Below are 18,474 nucleotides of genomic sequence, written 5' to 3'. Positions count from 1 at the left end.
AAGAACAGGCAACAAAATAGGAAACAAATACTTTGGACTTAATACAAATGTAAAACTATTCTGGAAAAAAAAAAAGAAAGAAAAACAGAGTGAAAAGACAACCACTGAATGGGAGAAAAGATTTTCGAATCATGTATCTTATTAAGTACATAAGATATTGCAGAATACATAAAGAACTCTGAAAACTCAACAACAAAACCATTCAACAACAGCATTTATAAAAGGGCAGAGGACTTGAATCTATATTGGGTCAATAAGTATACCGAAAAATGCACAGCATTACCAGTCATTAGGGAAATGCAGATCAAAACCACAATGAGATACCACTTTACACCTATTAGGGTGGTTATATGAAAAACCCAAAAACAACAAAAATGAAAAATAACAAGTATTGGCTAGGATGTGGAGGAAGTGGAACCCTGGTGCATTGCTGGTGATAATACAAAATAGTTTATCAACTGTGGAAAATAGTTTGGCAGTTTATCATAAAGTTCTAAATAGAATTACAGTATGTTCCAACAATTCCACTGCAGGTGTCTATCCAAAATAATTGAAAGCAGGGACTTAAGCTGATACTTTCACACCATTCTTTATAGCAGCATCATTTACAGTACAAAATATGGAGTCTTAAAATGAATACAATGCTGATGGGCATGATGGCTCATGCTTATAATCCCAGAATTTTGGGAGGCCAAGATGAGAGGGTCTCCTGAGACTAGGAGTTTGAGACCAGCCTGGGCAACATAGAAAAATCCCATCTCTAGAAAAACTACAAAACTTTGCTTGGTTTCATGGTGTGTGCCTGTAGTCCCAGTCACAGGGGAGTATCACTTGAGCCTGGGGAGGTTAGGACTGCAGTGAGTCATGATTCCAGCCTGGGTGACAGAATGAGACTTTGCCTCAAAAAATTGTAATGCTGATACATACTACAACACAGATGAACTTAGATGACATTATATTGTGTAAAGGAAGCCAAATACAAAATAATAAATATTGGATGATTCCACTAATATGAGGTACATACTTAGAAGAGAAAGTTCGCAGTGGCTCAAGCCTGTAATCCCAGCACTTTGGGAGGCCGAGACGGGCGGATCACGAGGTCAGGAGATCGAGACCATCCTGGCTAACACGGTGAAAACCCGTCTCTACTAAAAATACAAAAAACTAGCCAGGCGTAGTGGCGGGCACCTGTAGTCCCAGCTACTCAGGAGGCTGAGGCAGGAGAATGGCGTAAACCTGGGAGGCGGAGCTTGCAGTGAGCTGAGATCTGGCCACTGCACTCCACCCTGGGCGACAGAGCAAGACTCCGTCTCAAAAAAAAAAAAAAAAAAGAAGAGAAAGTTCAAAGGTAGAGAAAGTAAAATGGAGATTATTTATGGCTGAAAGGAGGGTGAAATTGAAAAATGTTGCTTAATGGACACAGTGTCTGTTTGAAATTGTAAAAAGTTTGGAAATGGATAGTGGCGAACATTGCACAAAATCATGAATGTACTTAATGCTATTGAATAGTATAATTAAAATGATTAAAATGGTAAATTTTCTGTTATGTGTTTTACCACAATAAAAATGATATTATTAGAAAAAACAAAGAAATAAGACCTCTCCATTTTTATAATAACAAAATATTTCTTCATCAGAAAAAACACTTTACTAAAAAAGAAGTAATGGCAAAATTTAATTATACTACAGTTAAGAGATTATTCTCATCATGGATACCAAGACGACTGATGAATAGACAGTAAAAATGAGACAAAAACGCACACACATGTGTATGTGATTATGAGAAAAAATCTTGTATCCAGCATATATAAATAACTTCTACTAATTGATAAGGAAATAATGGAAAATGCATAGAAACAAATGAGCAAAATCAACAGAAGGGATGCAATGTCTAATAAGCAGGTGAACATATTGTCAACCCATTAGAAACCAAGAACATTCAAATAAAGTCACTGTTACCATCACATACAAAGTAAGACTCCCTCTCAAAAACAAACAAACAAACAAAAAAACGTAACTTAAGTCTATCGCCTTCCCACAGGCTCCTGAACTTTGAGTTGTGTATTGGCTTAGGCCAATATACAACTCCATTTTAGGTCTCTCCTAAGAACATACGACTTCAGGGTAAAACATTCTGTGATCCAGAATCTGATTTTTTCACCTTCCATTTGCCATTCCCCTCCCACCTTCTTTCTAATCTTGTTTGCTTCTCCCTATAAAAGAAAGCACTTCTCTGCCTAAACTTTGCAATCTTTAAAGCTTTAAGGATTATAGTTGGTACTTCCTCCTGTTGCAATACTCCTTTGGAACTTAATTTTTTTTTTTTTAACATAAATCTAACTTTGTTTTACTTTACAAAGTCTGGAAACTGTCTCAAAACAAGAACAACCTTATCTTCAGTAAGACCCTCCCAGTCCCCTTCTACCTTAACCTTAACAGCATCTGCCTGAGGGTCCCCAGCTTTCCAGGGCTCTGTAGCTTCTCTTGCTATAAAGGTTTCTTCTATGGCTGGGGTGAGCAGGCTGGGACACCTGCAGGGCAGGCTCCCCAGAAAAAAACTAACTGGGCCTATAATAAACTCATTTTGCAGGCTCAATATTAGCCTTAACCTAGAGTCACTGTGATCAAGCTTTAATTTCCACATCAGAGTTACTTGTTTTTCTTTTTTTGTTTTTTTTTGTTCGTTTGTTTGTGTGTGTGGTTGTTGTTATTTGTTTGTTTGTGTTTTAAGAAGGAGTTTCGCTCTTGTTGCCCAGGCTGCAGTGCAATAGCACAGTCTCGGCTCACTGCAACCTCCGCCTCCTGGGTTCAAGTGATTCCTCTCCTGCAGCACCCGCCAAGTAGCTGGGATTTCAGGTGCCTGCCACCATGCCCAGCTAATTTTTGTATTTTTAGTAGAGACAGGATTTCACCATGTTGGTCAGGCTGGTCTCGAACTCCTGACCTCAGGTGATACACCTGCCTCGGCCTCTCAAAGTGCTGGGATTACTGGCATGAGCCACTGCGCCCAGCCACTCACTTGGATTTTGAAAGTAAGTGTTTGAAAAATCCAGCAAAATTACTCAAACACAAAGTTCATGTAAAAAAAGGAAATTTTAAGGTGCTTATATTTCATACCTCAACAAGGATAGCAAAATTATCCATTCTCTTCAGACAATAAATGTATTACTGTACTATTTTTATGAAAAATCATGTAGCAAACAATTAGTAATATAAGAACACTTCTAGGAGGTACCAAGTTTTTGTTTGTTTGTTTTTGGAGATGGAGTCTCGCTCTGTCACCCAGGCTGGAGTGCAGTGGCACAAACTCAGCTCACTGCAACCTCCACCTCCTGAGTTCAAGCAATTCTCCTGCCTCAGCCTCCCAAGTAGATGGCACTACAGACACATGTTGCCATGCCCGGCTAATGTTTTTGTATTTTAGTAGAGATGGGGTTTCACCATGTTAACCAGGTTGGTCTTGAACTCCTGCACTCAGGCAATCTTCCCATGTCCGCCTCCCCAAGTGCTAGGATTACAGCTGTGAGACACTGCACCCAGCCTGAAGTTTCATCTCATAAAATTTAGCATAAAACTCAGAAATAAAAATCACAGGATATAGAACAAAAATATGAACATCACGAATTTACCCTGTAGAAAGAGAAACTGATGTTTTAATGAATCGATGTGACTCGCTAGTTATCTACCACATTTTCTTGTCTAAACCTATTTATTTCCTGCAGCCAAAATAGAAGAAAGATTTCCCTTATTTTTATCCTTGGTAGCTAGCATTCTAATAGCTATGCCTTGGAATTCGGTTGGAAATCACTTAGCCATAAAAAATACACCTGAGAAAATTTCTAAACTCACCCTGGGAAAGAAAAAGGTAAATGAGAATTTTTAGGCCGGGCACCATGGCTCATACCTGTAATCCCAGCAATCTGGGAAGTGGAGGCAAATGGATCACCTGAGGTCAAAAGTTTGGGACCAGCCTGGTCCACATGGCAAAACCCCGTCTCTACTAAAAACAAAAAATCAGTCGGGTGAGGCCAGGTGCTGTGGCTCACACCTGTAATTCCAGCACTTTAGGAGGTGGCGGTAGGCAGATCACCTGAGCTCAGGAGTTCAAGATGAGCCTGGCCAACATGGTGAAACCCCATCTCTACTAAAAATACAAAAATTAGCCAGGTGTGGTGGTGGGTACCTGTAATCCCAGCTACTCAGGGGGCTGAAACAGGAGTATCGCTTGAACCTGGGAAGTGGAGATTACAGTGAGCCGAGATCACCCCACTGCACTCCAGCTTGGGTAACACAGCGAGACTTCATCTCAAAAACAAAACAAAACAAAAAAATAGGTTGGGTGCAGTGGTTCACGCCTGTAATTTCAGCTCTTTGGGAGGTTGATGGATGGATCACCCGAGGTCAGGAGACCAGCCTGGCGCACATGCCTAAACCCTGTCTCCACTAAAAAAAAATACAAAAATTAGCTGGCGTGGTGGCAGGTGCCTGTAATCCCACCTACTCCAGAGGCTGAGGCAGGAAAATCGCTTGAACTCAGGAGGCGGAGGTTGCCGTGAGCCAGATCACGCCCTGGCACTCCAGCCGGGGCAACAGAGTGAGACTCCATCTCTAAAAAGGTAAAAAAAAAAAGGAAGAAAGGTAAAAAGAAAGAGGTAAATGAGAATTTTAAACCAAAGAAATACATGATTAGATTCTTCTGAAACTCACCTGCTTTAGGCCCTTGTAAATACTTTATATTTCAAGCTCTACTAATAATATGCAATTTATAGTTAAAAAACTGATGTTAATATAAGTGAACAAATCTTTTCAAGGTAACAAACCCAGGGAGTGGCAGTGCTGGTTAGCACAGGTATGTCTCACTCATGTGTCAAGTCAGGCCATCCAGTCACTTGAGAGATTCTCCCACCCCATCCTGCTCACTTAAGTGCTCAGTGACCACCCTCTCAGGAGACACTGCACTATGCCCCAGTGAGTTCCCCAAGTACATTTTACTTCGCAAGTTCTTGCACAGTCTCACTGGGGTCAGGTTTTTATTTTTTGTTTTTAGGGCTACTATTTTTTCTCACAAAACTTAGAGAATCCAGGGTGCAGAAATTATGTCTGTTTCCCCCTCAATACCAGCATTGGATTGGCTGACCAGCAATGAACTTTCAAGAAATGGAAGCTGAGTCGAGTGAAGACAATCTCTTTTTTTTTTTTTTTTTTTTTTTTTTTTTTTCTGAGATGGAGTTTTCACTCTTGTCACCCAGGCTAGAGTGCAGCAGCACAATCTCAGCTTGCTGCAAACTCTGCCTCCCAGGTTCAAGGAATTCTCCAGCCTCAGCTTCCCAAGTTGCTGGGATTACAAGCGTGCGCCACCACACGCAGCTAATTTTTGTATTTTTAGGAGAGACGGGGTTTCACCACATTGGCCAGGCTGGTTTCAAACTCCTGACCTCGGGTGATCTGCCCACCTCAGCCTCCCTAAATGCTGGGATTACAGGCATGAGCAACCGCACCCAGCCGGAGTGAAGACAATCTTAACTGTCTCAGGGGGTTAGCTTTCCAAAGAAAGAGTACACCAGATTCCTCTCAGCATCAAGCATTCAACTGACTGCTCCCTTGAGAGGTTACACTCTGTACCTCAGGTTTTCCTATGGGAGAAAATGACTTAGGAGCTGATATTCACTAGACACTCTAGCAGACATAGTCATGGCAGGTATATTGGTTTATTCACAGACAGTAGTGAAACCTGGGGTGCCTGAGAGCACATCACCCAATAAAGCTTCCAAAAAAACCACAAAAAACCTTGACCCCAAAATATTCTTATAAGATCCCTGTGCCTAGGGACAATAAAAGAAAAAGAGGCACAGAGATTTTTATTTTATTTTATTTTATTTTATTTTATTTTATTTTTTCACAATACAGTATCGGGGGATTATGCTTTGGTTTCTTCTCACAGGAGATACTTACAAACAAACAAATCTCTTTAATTGTGCTATTCAATGCTTTGTCAAAAAATGATTAATTAAAATATGGTATCAAAAATGTACACTGAAGAACAAATAGTTAATAATGTGAATTAGAGAGAGGAAGTTGACATTTGGAATAGTCAGAAGCAGCTGTTAATTGAGTATATTATTGAAAGTCAGAGTTAGGCTGGAAGAATGGGAGGAAAGGGGTAGACTTGAGACGCTGCTTGGGACACCTGTGAAAAATGCAGGAAAATATCAGTCCCCTGTGGAGTCTGAAAATATTTAAATGGTAGGCAATTCCACCGAGGTAGCTCTAATCCTTGAATTCCTACTTTCAAAAAATCTAACTGACATGCTTTCTTTGGTAAATTACTGCATCAAGAGAAACAAAATTTAGGCTTAACCAACTACAAACTGTCAATTAAGCTCTGACTACATAACCAGGAAATTTTTACGCTTCAGGTAAAAAGTAAGAAACTATGTAACTGTAACTAACCGATTATTGAATTTAAGTTTTTGCATCATGCATCTTAAAAAAAGTATTTCTGGCTGGGCGAGGTGGCTCATGCCTGTAATCCCAGCACCTTGGGAGGCCGATGCGCGTGGATCACCTGAGGTCAGGAAAAAAAAAAGTTTTTCCTTCAAGCTCCTCTCATTGACCACAAACTACAATTTTTGAACAACACTTTCATTTAATTCTTTAATATTTTTGCAGCGACTCCCATAAATTTTTCTTTTTTCTCTTTGAGATGGAGTCTTGCTGTGTTCCCCAGGCTGGAGTGCAGTGGCATGATCTTGGCTCACTGAAACCTTTGCCTCCTGGGTTCAAGCCATTCTCCTGCCTCAGCCTCCAGAGTAGCTGGGATTACAGGCGCCTATGACCACACCTGGCTAATTTTTTAATTTTTGGTAGAGACGGGCTTTTACCATGTTGGCCAGGGTGGTCTTAAACTCCTGGTCTCAAGTGATCTGCCCACCTTGGCCTCCCAAAATGCTAGGATTACAGGTATGAGCCGCCGTGCCCAGCTGATGCCAATAATTTTTATTTTATTTTTTTCTGAGTCAGAGCCTTGTTCTGTCACCTAGGCTGGAGTGCAGTGGCGGGATCTTGGTTTGCTGCAACCTTCACCTTCCAGGTTAAAATGATTCTCCTGCCTCAGCCTCCCGAGTAGCTGGGATTACAGGTGCCTGCCTCCACACCCTGCTAATTTTTTTGTATTTTTACTAGACATGGTGTTTCACCATGTTGGCCAGGCTGGTCTCGAACCCCTGACCTCAGGTGATCCACCCTGATCACCTTGGCCTCCCAAACTGCTAGGATTACAGGTGTGAGCCACCACGCCCAGCTCCCAAAATATTATTATTTTAATATGTGAGCAATATTTATTAATAAAGTATATATATTTGGAACTAAACTTTGGAAACCAACTCTGTATTTTACCTTTTTAGCACATTGCAGTTCAAAGCAGGAACATTCCAGGCACCCAGTAGCCACACATGGCCAATAGCTGCCACATTGAAGTACAGCTTCAATGTCAGTGGAGGTAAAGGGACATCCCTTTTCTGCCACAGGGGAGGCCTCTACCTACCAACAACTTCTTCAGTTAAAAAGGCGAAACAGATAATGGCCATAGAAAAGGCAGAAGGTAACGAGAATAAAATAACCACAGGCAGACCACTGCTGGCTACCTGTTGTCCATCTTTCTTCCAGTGAACAAAAAATGCTGGGGCCAAACGAGAAGAAAACTCTATGTTTTCAGATCTGTCCACAGTCTTGATTTCCAATGTTTAGATATGAAGAAAATAGGTTAAGGCAAACTTATTCTGCTATTTGGCCTTGGCCCTAATTGTCAGGCTGCAGTCATCTGTTTTTCCTATGGTGTGGGTGACTATGTGAGTATAAGGACCAATTACATGCATATATGTCTGCATGTATTTTTTCATTACTCAACATTATTTCACAAGACATCCAACTTTAAATTAGGGGAAAAAATCAAAACATTTAGGGTGCCCACTGTTAGAAGGTAACTAATAACCAACCTGTCATTGAATCCTGGCATCCTATCTGCACTGGGTGCATATATTAGCTACCACAGCATAACAAACCATCCAAAACTTTTTAGCTCATAATTGAGATGGTCAGCCATTTAGGCTGGGCTCAGTGGGACCACTCTGTTGGTCTCAGCTGAGCTCCTTCAGACATGTATCATCAGCTGCTTGTTGACTAGGCAGCTGTACTTCTGACAGTGAGCATCTGCTTCTGGGGCTGTCAACGGGGGCACCTTGCTTCTCCTTCTCATGTTACCTTATCCTCCATATGTCTAACATGGGCTTTACTCATGGAGATGGCAGCATTCTGAAAGAAAAACAGGAGCATTCGAAACCTTTTGAGCCTAAGCCCCAAACTAGCCTACTGTCATATTCACAGATTTCCATTGCCCTGAGCAAATAAGGCCAGCCAGATATATGGTTTGGAAACCAGATTCTGTATTTCAGTGGGAAGAGCTGTAAAAGCATTGGGAAATGAATATAAAAGGGACAAAAAGGGCCAGGTGTGGTGGCTCATGCCTGTAATCCCAGTATTTTGGGAGACTGAGTGGGGGGCAGCTTACCTGAGGTCAGGAGTAATCCCAGTATTTTGGGAGACTGAGTGAGGGGGCAGATTACCTGACGTCAGGAGTTCGAGACCAGACTAACCAACATAGAGAAATCCCATCTCTACTAAAAAGAATAAATTAGCCAGGCATCGTGGTGCATGCCTGTAATCCCAGCTACTCGGGAGGCTCAGGCAGGAGAATCGCTTGAACTTTGGAGGCAGAGGTTGCAGTGAGCCAAGATTGCACCATTGCTCTCCAGCCTGGGCAAAAAGAGCAAAACTCCATCTCAAAAAAAAAAAAAAAAAAAAAAGATAAAAAATTGCAGCCAGGCACGGTGGCTCACGCCTGCAATGCCAGCACTTTGGGAGGCCGAGGTGGGTGGATTACTAGAGGTTAGGAGTTCAAGATCAGCCTGACCAACATGGTAAAACCCTATCTCTGCTAAAAATGCAAAAAAAATTGGCTGGGTGTGGTGGTGGCTACCTGGAATCCTAGCTACTCAGGAGGCTGAGGCAGTAGAATCACTTGGACCCAGAAGGTAGAGGTTGCAGTGAGCCAAGATGCCAAGATCGTGCCTCTGCACTCCAACCTGGGCAACAAGAGTGAAACTGTGTCTCAAAAAAAAAAAAAAAAATTGCTACAATTTTTGAAATCACTATCATTCTGCCTTTTTGCATATGTGGTTTATACAACTATTTCACCTCAAGAAACTTGTTCAGCTGGATGCGGGGGCTCACGCCTGTAATCCCAGCACTTTGGGAGGCTGAGGTAGACAGATTACAAGGTCAGAAGACCCAGACCAGCCTGGCCAATATAGTGAAATCCCATCTCTACTGAAAATACAGCAAAATTAGCCAGGCATGGTAGTGCATGCCTGTAATCCCAGCTACTCCAGAGGCTGAGGCAGGTGAATTGCCTGAACCCGGGAGGTAGAGGTTGCAGTAAGCTGAGTTCATGCCACTGCACTCCAGCCTGGACGACAGAGTGAGACTCCGGATTTAAAAACAAAACAAAACAAAACAAAACAACAACAACAAAACAACTGGGTGAGGTGGCTCATGACTGTAATCCCAGCACTTTGGGAGGCCGAGGTGGGTGAATCATGAGGTCAAGAGATTGAGATCATCCAGGCCAACATGGTGAAATGCCATCTCTACTAAAAATAGAAAATTAGCTGGGCATGGTGGCACGTGCCTGTAGTCCCAGCTATTCAGGAGGCTGAGGCAGGAAAATCGCTTGAACCTGGAAGACAGAGGTAAGCTAATATCCCGCCACTGCACTCCAGCCTGAGTGACAGAGCAAGACTGTGTGCCATTAAAAAAAAAAAAAAAATTTACTGGGCACAGTGGCTCACGCGCCTGTAATCCTAGCACTTTGGGAGGCCAAGGCAGGCAGATTGTCGGAGCTCAGGAGTTCGAGACAACCTTGGGCAACACGGTGAAACATTGTCCCTACTAAAATAGAAAAAATTAGCCGGGCATGGTGGTGCATGTCTGTAGTCTCAGCTACTCGGGAGGCTGAGGCAGGAGAATCGCTTGATCCTGGGAGACGGAGGCTTGAACCCAGGAGGCAGATGTTGCAGTGAGCTGAGATCACACCACTGTACTCCAGTCTGGGAGACAGAGTGAGACTTGGTCTCAAAAAAAAAAAAAAAAAAAAAAAAAATGCAGAAACATTTTGAAAGGACAAAAGAATTTGAGAAAATAGATGAGGGATGAGTTTAGAAAATTAAAGCCCCAAAACACATTATTCATTTTAACGATGGAAAAAAATTTGAGGAAATTTTTTTTTTTTTTTTGAAATAGAGTCTTCGCTCTGTAGCCCAGGCTGAAGTGCAGTGGTGCAATCTTGGCTCACTGCAACCTCCGCCTCCCAGGTTCAAGCGATTCTTCTGCCTCAGCCTCCAGAATAACTGGGATTACAGGTGCATGCCACCATGTCCTGCTAATTTTTGTATTTTTAGTAGAGACAGGGTTTCACCATATTGGCCAGGTTGATCTTGAACTCCTGACCTTATCATCCACCCGCCTCATCCTCCCATAGTGCTGGGATTACAGGCATGAGCTACCATACCCGGCCTGGAAAAATTTTTAAATAAAAAATAAACTTTAGAGAAATTAAATTCAACAGAGTTTAATTGAACAAGGAGTGATTTGCAATAGAGTAGCCTGTGAATCCAGAGTAGGCTCAGAGAGACTTCAGCATAGCCACATGGTGGACAAAGACTTACGGACAGACAAAGCAAAGTGACATACAGAAAATGGAAGTGAGGTACAGAAACAGCCAGATTGATTACAGCTTGAGGTTTGCCTTATTTGGACATGGTTTGAACAGTTAACATCCTTTTATTGACCAAACCACAGCGGTTGGTACAAGAATGGGTACAGTCTATTCACATATCCAGTTAGGTTTCAGTTTACTGTGTAAAACAAACAAACAAAAACTATTGACTAAAATTAAACAGGAAAGGGGGCAGCTTTAGGGTATAATTAGTTTAACAATTTCTCCCTATGGTCATAGCCCAAAACTTTTTTTTTTTTCTTTTTGAGACAGAGTTTTGCTCTGTCATCAGGCTGGAGTGCAGTGGCGCTATCTCAGCTTACTGCAGCCTCCACCTCACAGGTTCAAGCAATTCTCCCGCCTCAGCCACCCAAGTAGGTGGGACTATAGGTGTGTGCCACCACGCCCAGCTAATTTTTGTATTTTTAGTAGAGACGGGGTTTTACCGTGTTGCCCAGGCTGGTCTCAAATTCCTGACCTCAAGTGATCTGTTTGCTTCTGCTTCCTAACGTACTGGGATTACAGGCATGAGCCACCACACCCGGCAGAGATAGACCAAAATTTAGACATTGATATCACTGTGTCAAAATGAAAAATGAACTTATTTAGTCTCAAATCCCACTGTGAAATAGCAGAACTGTGGGTTTTGTAAAGTGAAAGCAAGAACTTCAGGTTATTATTTTATTATTATTATTTTTAAAGGATTAGACTACAGGGGATCTCCTTGTGTTGAAATCTGCTATTTACAGAAGAAAACAAAAACTAGTCTGTATTTTTTTTTTTTTTTTTGAGACACAGTTCCTCACTCTTGTTCCCCAAGCTAGAGTTTAGTGGCATGATCTCCTCTCACTGCACCCTCTGCCTCCCAGGTTAAAGTAATTCTCCTGCCTCAGCCTCAGGAGTAGCTGGGATTAGAGGTATGTGTCACCATGCCCAGCTAATTCTGTATTTTGTTTTGCTTTTTTTTTTTTTTTTTTTGAGACAAAGTTTCACTCTTGTTGCCCAAGTTGGAGTGCAATGGCATGATCTCGGCCTACTGAAACCTCCGCCTCCCAGGTTCAAGTGATTCTCCTGCCTCAGCCTCCCAAGTAGCTGGGATTCCAGGCGTTTGCCACCACACCCAGCTAATTTTGTATTTTCAGTAGAGACGGAGTTTCTCCAAGTTGGTCAGGCTGGTCTCAAACTCCCAACCTCAGGTGATCCATCCGCCTCAGCCTTCCAAAGTGCTAGGATTACAGGCATGAGCCACCCAGCCTTAATTCTGTATTTTTAGTAGAGACAGGGTTTCTCCGTGTTGGTCAGACTGCTCTCAGGCTCCTGACCTCAGGTGATCTGCTAACCTTGGCCTCCCAAAGAAAAATTGGTCTGTTTTAAGATCTACCTATTTTCTTAAATTTTAAGTTTGATAAGCTCACTTTCAGCATGAGTGACTCATTTTGTTTGGTTTTGGTCTGTTTGGGATGAGTGCACATGCTCAGTCCAGAAGATGACCATAAATAATTTTGTTTAAAAAATTCACTCCAGGCCGGGCACAGTGGCTCAGGTCTGTAATCACAGCACTTTGGGAGGGCGAGGCTGGCGGATCAAAAGGTCAGGAGATCAAGACCAGTCTGGCCAATATGGTGAAACTCCGTCTCTAGTAAAAACACAAAAATTAGCCGGGCGTGGTGGCACACACCTATAGTCCCAGCTACTTGGGAGGCTGAGGCAGAAGAATCTCTTGAACCTGGGAGGCAGAGGTTGCAGTGAGCCCAGATCGTTCCACTGCACTCCAGTCTGGGCAACACAGTGAGACTCCATCTCAAAAAAAAAAAAAAAAAGGAAAGAAAAAAAAGATCACCCCATTTGTTTAAGTTCTTACATAGGTCATGGTGTGACCAAAACTCAGGGCTCTAGTCCCACTCTGTTTCTATTATATTTTTCTTTTTTTTTTTTTTTAAGATGAAATCTCAGTTTGTTGTCCAGGCTGGAGTGCAGTGGCACTATCTCGACTCACTGCTACCTCTGCCTCCCGGGTTCAAGCGATTCTCCTGCCTTAGCCTTCCAAGTAGCTGGGACTACAGGCCTGTGCCACCATGCATGGCTAATTTTTTGTATTTTTAGAATGGACAGTTTTTCACCGTGTTAACCAGGATGGTCTCCATCTCCTGACCTCATGATCCTCCCACCTTGGCCTCCCAAAGTGCTAGGATTACAGGCCTGAGCCACTGTGCCAGGCCAATTTTTGTATTTTTAGTAGAGATGGGGTTTCACTATGTTGGCCAGGCTTGTCTCAAACTCCTGACCTCATGATCCACCCACCTCAGTTTCCCAAAGTGCTGAGGTTACAGGCGTGAGCCACCGTGCCCGGCCTATTTTGGGTTTTTGTCCTTATCATGTCATTCATAGGTGATGGTGTCTTCATAGTCACATATGTCTTCGAGTTTCTGTCATTCTGGTTTAAAAGAGACCATTCGACATTCTAGAGATGACCACATGCAAACATTTATAACTTTTGAGAGAATACAGTGAAGTAGGAAGATACTACTATTTTAACTATCAGGAAGATGATACCAAGAGTTTGAAGCATGCTTTTTAGCCAGGGCCCCCATGAATAACCAACTAAAATTAAATAGGTTGAATAGTTAGCTAGATAAGTGCTCTACTCATTTCAACCAAGCACACTGTTCATTAATCCTCTACAACTGCATCTCTGTGGATGCAGAGTAGGCTCAGGGAGCCTACCTGATGTATTTCTCCAAGTGCAACTACCAGTGTTAGCAAGTTCCCAGGTACTTCTCTGTTCATCCGATAAGTAATTTAAAAAGAGAATATTATTTAGCACAACTTTAGTAAGTAAATTTAAAATCTATTGTGTAACCATAGCCTTTACAGTATAATCCGCCATACAGGCCTATTAGGGAGGATACATTTCTAACCATTGCCTCATTTACTCTATACCATGGAAAGTAATGATATAAATGATGGCCATTCAAAAGAGTAAGGGCATCCTGGCAATGCTGCTTAACTTATTGTGAAAAATTTGTCTTTAACTTATGAAGTAAGTTAAGAGCAGTGGACCAATATTCTGTTTCTGATATTGTGAGGGAACAAATACCCCCTAAAAATTTTTCACCCACACTGGCCATTCATCTTTTATCTATCAAGGTATACGTTTTTTCATATATAATGTTGGCTGCAAAATTCTCTACATTTAAGTATACCCCGTAAGTGCACATAAGAGACCCCTTTCTTTATTTCTATTGTTTGTAGAGCCATAAAAAACTGTGAAGTAAGGGTGTCATGATAGCAGAGAAGTATGATCATGTTCTGAGTGTGTCACACCATGAAACAAGCAAAAAAAAAAAAAAATACTGCTGTTATTTTGAGATAGTGAGTTAGCATTTTGTGCTAATATGTACTATGTAATTTTTTATTGATACATAACATGCATAGAGAAATACATGCACAAATTCTTCATTCAAGTAAAGTTCAGTGAATTATGAAGAAATACACTTGTGTAATCAGATAATAAAACTAGTCTGGATACAGTGGTTCATGTCTGCAACTGCAGTACATTGGGAAGCCAATGCAGGCAGATTGCTTGAGCTCAGGAGTTCAAGACCAGCCTACCCAACATGACAAGACTCTGTCTCTACTTTAAAAAAAAAATAAAAAAAAATATAAAAAGATCCAGGCAGGCTGGTGCATGCCTATGGTCCCAGCTACTGGGGAGGCTGAGGTGGCAGGATCACTTAAGACTAAAAGTTTGAAGCTGCAGTGACCCAGCACTCAGCCACTGCACTCCAGCTTGGGTGACAGAGTGAGACCTGTGTGTGTACACACACACACACATACACACACCCACACACAGTGGGGGATGTGAAAGAGAGAAAATGTGGCTCCTGCAATTCAGTGAGACCTGGTTTTCCATCATGGGAACTGCCCATCCACACTGAAACCACAACCTAGCACATGCCAATTTGCACTCTAAACCTGCTAAGATACCACTGTTTACCCTTAAAAAAAAAATTGAAGTATTTCACCTAAAAGAAGGGAAAAAGAAAAGAAGGATTTCACATCTAAAGCCTTTGTTTCCTTTATAAAACAACAGCCTCTTGTCATTCGAGTTGTCCAGAGGTGTCTGACAACACTAACACACTTATGGAATCAGTCAGGAAAAATGGGCCTCTCAGGTGACAAAGAGGCACAGTGGCAACTAAAGACAATCCATTCTCAGCTCTACATGATGCCCCCTCTCATGAAGTGGTGTTAACATGTGAACCATATTCACCAGAGGAAAGTATGTTCAGAACAACACAATCACGAGGCTGCAAATCAACCTGGGGGCGGGAAGCACGTAGGAAGTTTCCATGGCCAAGACACTGGTGGCTATCCTTGGGAGTCATTTAAAAATTTCAGGTGAAAAATCCTTCTCTTCCAGTTGGCTCAGGAAAACTAACAGACATTACTACTGGAATTTGTTTTACTTTTTAGAATTTCTAAGACATAAAGCGTGCTTCAAACACTCCAAAAGACATTCAGCTATACCTAGGGCTGAGGACCTGCCTTCTCCTTCACATTAGGGCCCTCAGAGCAGGCAAAGAGGAGCATAGGGGCCGGGTGTGGTGGCTCACGGCTGTAATCTCAGCACTTTGGGAGGCTGAGGCAGGACAATCACCTAAGGTCAGGAGTTTGAGACGAGCCTGGTCAACATGGCAAAACCCCTTCTCTACTAAAAATTCGAAAATTAGCCATGCGTGGTGGTGTGCACCTGTAATCCCAGCTACTCAGGAGTCTGAGACAGGAGAATCATTTGAACCCAGGAGATAGAAGTTGCTGTGAGCCGAAATTGCACCATTGTACTCCAGCCTGGGAAATAACAATGAAACTGCCATCTGAAAAACAAAACAAAACAAAATAAACAACAACAACAACAACAAAACAGAGAAGGAGCATGGGCAGGTGGGGACAGAGAGCAGCCCGGGCCTATAGGGATCCCCAACTACCCCCAGAGCCGGTGTCTGTAGGAGGGGCTGTGTAGCAAGAATCAGGTAGGGAGCTGGGCTTCATGGAGAGGTAACCACCACTTCTGTACCTTTAACTTTTCCCAGGGATTTATGATTCCACTCTGGTTCTCCCCAGGTCCCCCACCCATCCTACCCTCACTCCCTCATCGTGTGTTAGGCAGGTCTAGTTAAAATGGGGAGAATAATACATTCAGATTGTAGCCTTCAAGGTATTCCCATCTTGGGTACAGGGAGTAGGGAGGCAAATCAGAGTCTGTGGTGGTGCTTACTTCCGGGCCTGAGGGCAGGAAGGCCAGGGCTGGGCACATGGATATCTGAGGAAATGCCACTGCTAATTCCTTCTCCCTACCCGGAGCTACAACCAGGCCAGGCCAATCACAATTAATAAAACCACTGCAGCTCACATCCTGCACAAAACTTAAGTGTACCCCAAACCCCAGTCCTACCAGAGATCTGCAACTTCCCATCCCAGAACACAGGAAGCCCTCCGTCTTTTTGACCTAAAGCCTGGACTTTAAGCCAGGTTGGGGCCTGGGGGTAGTGGCACCAAAAGCAGCAGCCACAATGTCAAACATACGAATGACTTGAGAAATCTCATCTGCACGTCATTCACTCAGAACAGACCTACAGTTGTGTACAAGTTAAGAAGGCCAGGTCTATACACTCAAGGGCATGGACACATTCCACACTTGCTGGGCAGAATGAGAGGCACCTGTTTCCCAGTAGCAAGCTGATGGCCTCATACGCCATTCACGTGTTTTCATTTAGGCCTCTGCATTGTGTATTCATTGAGCCAGTGCAAATACATATTCGGGGGGCATCATTTAGTGCAGGACCATTCCCTACTTGTTCTGGGGGGCACTCAGGAGGGATCTGGTTAGCTCCCAATTCCCTAGAACAAAGGTGCCTCCCCCTTTCCAGCACTCATATCCAGCAGTGCCATCTCAGGAATTTTTTTTTTAAAAAAACATGATCAACATGAAGAAGCAGGCATGGTACAAGAGGCTCAGGGCCATGGATCGCTGGCTGCTGGAGAAACAGCACAGGGCAGGCACATCTGTGGGTAGGGCCATGACAAGCCAAGGCAGACATAGTCCCTACAGCTGACAGCCTCAGCCCAGAGAGCATTCAAATCTTCCTGAATGGGCTTGATGCCCGTCACTCACCTGCTCTTTAGCACTGCCTTGTGTTGGTTTCTCAGGGCCTGGGGAGAGGAGGTGGGGATTGTAGATCCAGGGTGGGAACCACCTCACACCCAGAGTTCACCTGGCCACAAGCCAGCAAGCAAGCCCAAGCATCACAGCTCTAGACCCTGAGCCTTGGCACCTCCGGCTTCACTTTCTATTTGTATATGAAGATTTAAAAAACCAAAATAAACAAACAGACACAAAAACAGCCACTTTGATTGAGGAGAAAGTGGGAGCCTAAAGCAGCTGACCCTCAAACAACTCCACCAAGCCCCAGGCCAGGCCAGGCCATCTGAACACTCCAAGGCCACATGATAGTTACAGAGGATGACAGTTCCCACAGGTACTTGTCAAGCACTGTGCTAGCTTTTCACAGAGTCTCAGAATGCCTCCTCGCCAACACCCTGTGAGGGGAGGTCCTTCCTCACTAGGGCACAAGAGGTTCCTAAGCTCTTCCCAGGAAATGGTTAACAAAGTGTGGAGCGGGGGGAAAGCCCAGTCAGAACAAGTGACTAGCCAGGGTCTTCCTAGACTCCATCCCCTCCTCCACATGGGGCCTGGAGGTGATGTGAGCAGCCTCCTAACCCCCTCCATCCCACTATCTCCTCAATCAAAATGGCTGTTTTTGTGTTTGCTTGTTTGTTTATGGGAATTTAAAAACCTAATTTTTTTTTTTTTTTTTTTTGAGACGGAGTTTTGCTCTTGTTACCCAGGCTGGAGTGCAATGGCACAATCTCAGTTCACTGCAACCTCTGCCTCCTGTGCTCAAGCAATTCTCCTGCCTCAGCCTCCTGAGTAGCTGGGATTACAGGCATGCGCCACCACACCCAGCTCATTTTGTATTTTTAGTAGAGAAGGAGTTTCTCCATGTTGGCCAGGCTGGTCTCAAACTCCCGACCTCAGTTGATCCACCTGTCTCGGTCTCCCAAAGTGCTGAGATTACAGGCATGAGTCTCCGCGTCTGGCCAAAAAACCCCCCTGATATTTTATTTATAGTAGTTTCAGGCTTGTATGTATGTATTTGTATAGACTTTATTAGAAGGAAGAGGGTTTAAGACAATAACATTTTTAAAAGGTCTCAGTGGGGAATAGACTTCCATGCCACAAATGATGATGTTGACCTCCTTCTGTTGCTTTTGGGCAAAGTATAAATAGTGTGAGAATTGGCATGTGCTGGGTTGTGGTTTCAGTGTGGGAGGGCAGTTCCTTAAGATGGAAACCAAGCCTCACTGAGCTGTAGGAGTCACACTCACCTTTTATCACATTCCCCACCATGGTCTTTCATTTTTCTTCTGTGCTTGAATTTCTTTCAACATACATATTATTTTGATTATATATATATACACACACACATATATGTATATATATGTATATGCATGTGTATGTGTGTGGGTGTATGTATGTATATGTTTGTGTGTGTGTGTGTACACATACAGGTCTCACTCTG

This window comes from Chlorocebus sabaeus, chromosome 6 (assembly GCF_047675955.1).
Source record: "Chlorocebus sabaeus isolate Y175 chromosome 6, mChlSab1.0.hap1, whole genome shotgun sequence".
Classification (NCBI taxonomy): domain Eukaryota; kingdom Metazoa; phylum Chordata; class Mammalia; order Primates; family Cercopithecidae; genus Chlorocebus; species Chlorocebus sabaeus.
This window is presented reverse-complemented; position numbering follows the sequence as displayed.